This window comes from Pteropus alecto, unplaced genomic scaffold, assembly GCF_000325575.1.
Source record: "Pteropus alecto unplaced genomic scaffold, ASM32557v1 scaffold17, whole genome shotgun sequence".
Lineage (NCBI taxonomy): Eukaryota > Metazoa > Chordata > Mammalia > Chiroptera > Pteropodidae > Pteropus > Pteropus alecto.
The window spans coordinates 8,311,753-8,318,050 of NW_006440645.1; positions in this window are offsets into that span (position 1 = coordinate 8,311,753).

Here is a 6,298-nt window from a genome sequence, read left to right on the forward strand (position 1 = left end):
CACTCTCTCTCTCTCTCTCTCTCTCTCTCTCTCTCTCTCTCTCTCTCTCTCTCTCTCTCCTTTCCTTCCATCCTCCCTCCTTCCCTCCCTCCCTCATTCTCCCTCCCTTCTTTCTTCCCTCTCTTTCTCTCCCTCCCTTCTCCCCTCTTTACTTACTTATTTATTTTCTCTATGAAATGTACAATGGTCTTATCGGGCAGTTGTCTCTGGGAGTCATGAGAATGAGGTATCAGAAATGAACAGAAAATCTTGAGTCGGTTTCAGGCTGTGGAAGGCAGGCTTGCTGTGGGTTGCTGTGCTCCATGATAGGAAAGAGAAACCTGCAGAATATAGGTGTATCCATCACCTGGAACTTGCTTTGGTTAAGAGAGAGGGTATGAAAACAGTGAGAAAAAAGGGGCGTTAGAGTTAGATTAGGTCGTGCCACCTGCATAAGTGGGTGAGAAGCTGCTCTAAAGGCTGGATGAATGCATCACTGGGAAGGAAACGTGATGTATGAAGTTGAGCTAGTTTCTGTCATGGAAAAGGTAGTTCCCATGAACACATCTGGGACTGAATGTTTGATCCCAAGGTAGAACCCGTTGGCTTTTTCAGTCAGTACCTTCATACGTCTGGCTTAGATTGTCCACGGTCTGAACCTGGTGGCAGCTGCCTGTGCATGGCTTACGTGACGTCTAGCCGGGATTCAAGACCATAAAATGTCCTAGGAATCTGTGAGTCAGATTGGATTCTGCCTATGTTTAAATTACTCTGGGAACCCTACGTGTATAGCTGTTGAAAGAGGTTGCTGGTATCAAAGACTGGTACCACTTCCATTTTCCGGGTGAGAATCGGAGACTTCGAGAGATCCAGAATCTTGTCCAACGTTAGATAGCTAATAAAGGGCAGAGCTAGGATTTAAAGTCAAGACTATTGACAAATGCAGCACATTTCAGTATAGCAACGCACTCTCTTGCTTGCAGAATTTTTTACCTCTCTTCCTTATGTAATTTGTATTTCAGCAGTTTCTTCTGTTATTCAAACTGTATGTTACCAGTGAGCTTGTGTAATAGAGAATAGCATCAAATGTTGGCCAGTCTATATTTAGAAACTACTTTTGATGCCACTCATCCTTAAACGATTGCACAGTTTTTCTAAACACTCCCCAGTCCTCAGTTTTCTTTCCTTCACAGAAGATTGTCAAGAAAAAAATTCTTAAAACAGATCAGATCACGAAAACCTGCAGCGGCTCATCATTGCTGAGAACGGTTGTTTCTGGCTTCTGTGCCCATGACACTCAGCTTTGGAGAATTTTAAACACATAGGCACCCATGTTTCACCCTGGAAAGATGCTTTCAAGCTGAGTCCTGAGCAGATAGGTTATTACGTGTATGTAATTTTTAATATAAAGGATTATATGTACATGATGATCTTCCCCCCAATCCCCCTCCCGTCTCCCCCCAAAAATCTCAGCACCAAAGCACATACCATGAAAACCAAAAATCCACATCTTACCACCAAAATCATTCCCAGGCTTCAGGAGCAACTTTTTACTGGCAGAACTTTTGTTCCTTTTATGACTAGCTCCAAAATGCTAGATAATGGCTTTCATAAGAAAATGCTTCATGGGTGGCTCTGACTCACACCCAAGGTTGCCATGCACTGATTATAGAATGAAGAACAAACTCATTGAGCTGAAATTCAAAATTCTTTATTATTTTACTCTTTAAGTATATCTTTTTCTGGGTCTAACGTTTCAGGCATAAGCATTTTAAAGATCCCAGTGTCTTTTTTCACATTGTTCTCTCAGAGCTATACATCCTAACCTCTATTCTTTGCCTATTATTATTATTATTATTAATTATTATTATCCTTCATATACTCACTTCAAATGAAATTTTCCTATATAAGTGTTATCTAATCTATTTTTAACTTTTTTTTTGGGGGGGGGTCATTTTCCTTGATATTTGTAGAGCATTGATTTTATTCTACTTAGAACAATTCAGTGCCATTTCAGGTTATGCTCATTTAACTCACCAGAATTGAACTTACGTAGACTTTCAGAAGAGACAAAGAGCAAGAGATGATGAGTAGAAATCTGTTGTTCCCACAGTTGGGATTAGTTCTCCCGGTGCTTCTTATGGTGTTGATCCTTGCAAAGCTTTTAATGTAAAGTTTGACTCTACTCAATTTTCACATTACGTGTTGGCTTTAGAACCCACTTCCCCAGCAAGATACTAGTCCCAGTAATTAGTTGTTTGCATGTGTCGGTGCAACGTTCTTCTTTCTCTGCATTTGACTACTTGCGTATCACATACCACAATGTTTTCTGCTTCAGTTTTCCCCTATTTCTTATCATTTTCTTGAGAAAGGAAGTAACCTGCTAAGTGTAGCTTAGTGGTTAAGATTCTAGGTCCAGAGCTAGACTGCTTGGGTTTGAATCTCACCTGTACCACATCGTTGGTAGAATGACATATGTCCTAATTTATCTAGGACGGCCCCTTGTGTACCTACCGTCTTAGCATCCTATTCAGTGAGTGCCTTCCTTCACTCTCAAAAATGTTCTGGTTTAGATGATAAACTATATAATCACCCTGCTTTGGAATATTTGACTTGATTTCTTTAAGCCTCAGCTTTTTGGCCTGTAAAATGATATCTACTTAGAGACTTGTTTCTAAAGCATGTAAAACAGAACTTTGCACATAGTAACTTTTAGTAAGTGTTAGTCATATTTTTTAATTGTGTTGTTTTCATGTGGTGTGTGAGTCTAAGTCACACAGTCCAGAACATGTTCACCAATATTCTGGGCTTTGATTTTCTCACCTAATACCCCTTCCTCACAATATTTACTTTTAACTCTTGGAAAATTGTTGTGATATTCAAATTTTGTTAGAGCAAGACATTTTATTACCCCATATTATAAATTGTTATTATAGTTACAACTTACAGACATAAGACACATATGCGTATATTTACATATCTAATCTATCTGTAGACACAAAAATAAATTTATAAAGTCTTAATGTGAATGCCTCCTGCCCCTTTAGATAGGATGCCCTCACACACTACAAAACATGTGTGACTTCACATAGCAGTCTGCAATATTCAAATAATCTGAAGAATATGGATAACAAGACATAACCAATTACCATGGCTACATGAACTCAACCTTCAAATGTTTTTAAGAGCGAGAGGGATTAAAGAAATCTGAAGTAAAAACTACTTATACGATAATAAAATACTAATGAATTTTTATAGAATTGGTGTTGAGAAGCACTTTTTAGGAATACCCTGTAAATAATTCAAGGCAGAGAAAAAGGCAATGATTAGTTAGGCCACAAGTTCATTCATATAAAACTTCATATGAGATTTATAGATTTCTAAGCTCCTTATTAGACCTCAGTGAGCGGTTGAGAATCTGCATGGTGAGAAGTACAGCTCTCTTAAGTAAATAAGTCCCAAGATCAGAATGAACAGTCTTCACTCTAGGAAGCTTGCTCTGCACGTGGGTGTTGCAGCGGAAGCCACCTAGAACGCAGTCTCATTCCCGTGCCTCGGAGAAGCATGTCATTACTCTTTCCACTCTGAGGAGCCTGTCAATCAAGCAAGCTTATTTTGCAGGTCCTGGAGGGGAGGAATAATGCATTAAGTTTCATTCTCTCTTATTCTTGGTAACACTTTATCTCAAGTGCCCATTAATTAGTACACTCTACAACTCGGCTGAATTATGATGGGAACGCTCTCACGGGAGTCCACGATATAAGCTGCCACCTTGAGTGTATAAGCATGAATCTCTGATTACACCCCAACATGGGTGTTGTTACCCCAACGGGTGCCCTGTTTGAATCCACACAGAGCTGATCCTAATGACGGATCGGAGGACATTCCGTTGTGCTCAGGTTCCCTCACGTCGCCTGTGCTACCTGAAAAAATCATTTCTTCTTTTTATAATGACATATGTGACACTTCATCTTGGGATTCGGGTCTTAATTTTTTCGGTTCCATTTTTCATGTCACGATAAAAGATTCTGGAGAATGTACAGTGTTAGCTTCCTTTCAGATTCATCATTTCAATATTTTCATCTGCTACAACTGTTTAATTAGGAGAGGATCCTTTTGTATAACTTTAATGAAACTGAAGAGCATGAAATGTGGTTTCTCTGCTTTTAAATGAAGCTACTTTTATAGAAATAAGATGAGAAATGGAGAAATTGTTGAAGTCACAGTGCATGAAATTAAGGGAGCCCAAACTGTATCGGCAATAATGCTTTTCTTTTTTTTTTCTTTCTGAAGTTGATGTTTTGAGGACCAAGGTTGGGGTTGTTAGCAAACAGGGTTGATGCTCTTTCCTTTTTTTTTTTTTTTTTCAAGTTCATAGGTTTCTGAAAGACATGCCCTTAAAGATTTAATTTGCTATTGTTTAGGAAAATTGTCTGAAGCAAACTAGGTGAGGTAGAGGGCTGTTTTCAAACAACACAAAAACAAATTAACAATGGCATCTAGTTACGACATGAAACCTGAAATGGTGCTGGATTTCGTGTAAAGAAGGATTTAATATGTAGAAATGGAACAGTGTAATTGCAGAAGATTCCAAGCAACTCGTGCTATATCCATGAGCCATGTACGAGGAGCCCCCAACTAACCAATAGATTGTTAGTTTCGTGGGTTTTCTAGTTGTCATCAAATTTTCTATCCTACAATTGCACCTCTGCAAAGAAAAGGGATGAGGCAACAATCTTCTCACGCATTAATTAATGTACCAACCACTTGTACCTGACTTACCAAATTCAGGGGGTCTGCATTGCCTCTCTATACGATTTAGACTAATTTGATAAAAGGCAATTTTTTTTGGGGGGGGGGTTAGATTTTAGAACTGGTTTTAAGTGCCAGTTTCACATTATGAAGATATTTAGCGAGATTTCCCTGCTGACCTAGAACAGGTGATTAGTACTCTTAGAACAAAGAGACATTAAATCTCCCTAAATTTCAAGAGAGAACCTTCCAGAGCTAGCAACAATCGGGTCTAGAAAACTCCATCAGCAATTATTAGCTCACGAACCCTGACCTTGGCCCCGGTACCCTCCCACCCCCATCCTATGCTACGTACCATAGAGTCGAGGTGGCAAAGGGACCAAGAGAAGCTCACGGGCTCAGTGCTGCTCAGTTACCCTCCTCTCCTCCAGGGATAGCTGGCTGTTTGGCAGCTTCCACCTCGTTCATCTTGTAACACGGGGAGTCCCCAGCTGAGAGGTTGGGGGGTCTGGCCAGATTTAGTTTCCTTTGTCAGAGAACTGAGAAGTACCAAGACTTCACAGCACCTGATAAACTCTGAGAAACAAGCCCACGGTCAGCACTTGGACTTCTGACATTCTGGGGCCATAGATGGTCATTCCAGGTTAGCCAGGAAAACCGACACGCAGTAGTCACGAATGGCCAAGAGAACGTTGCAAATCCTTTATATCTCTCCTCGTACTTCCTTCAACTCCAAGGAAGTATAGCCTTGCAAAGGGACAGATGGATTAGTGTCCTATCACCCCTCACTCAAAGACACTGAGTCAGAGTGACAGAGCTGACCTCATCCTCCTCTCTACACCCAGGCTTCTGGAGACACAGACCTGGCCTTGGCCGGGTGAAGGGTAAGGCAGAGATGAGATTTAAATTGGGTATGAAAGTAGTTTGGAACTGGAGAGGGGTCTAATAGTTGAGAATAAACTGAAATGCAAGAGACTTGCTAAGATGTTGGGCAAAATAAGTATGAAAGTGGTGGCTGGGAAAGGAAGATGTCTCTAACTGTGAATCCAATTAAATTCATTTCTATTTAGTTCCTCTGATGACCTTAGATCTCTTTTTATAATTTTCTTTTGACTTTAGGGCAAAATCAATGAGGCGATCCCTCTTTAAATGATAAATATTAAGCAAATAAAAACAAATGCTGACTTTTTCATAACCAAAAACCTCTGATGTTTCTCACATTTAATATTATATTAAAAAATTCTCAAGGAGAAGAGATTTCTAGAAAACAAACAAACAAAAAAGACAGGAACCTCCCTTCAAAACCCACAAGATTGTTCTGCTTCTTCATTTTTATCAAACAGTGCAAAGCCAGCTAAACGGTATAATTAGTTGTACTTCTAGAATGATTAATTTTCTATTTGGGCTCTGGGTAATAAATTTTTTATCCTGCTTATCCCTCTGTCCCAGGTTGTTTTTTTTTTTTTTTTTTTTTGAGAAGTGGACTCTGCAGCAGAGATTGCTGCGTGTGAGGTTTACTGGAGAATGTCATCTGGATCAACACTTGCGAGGGAGTGAAGGGAGCAGG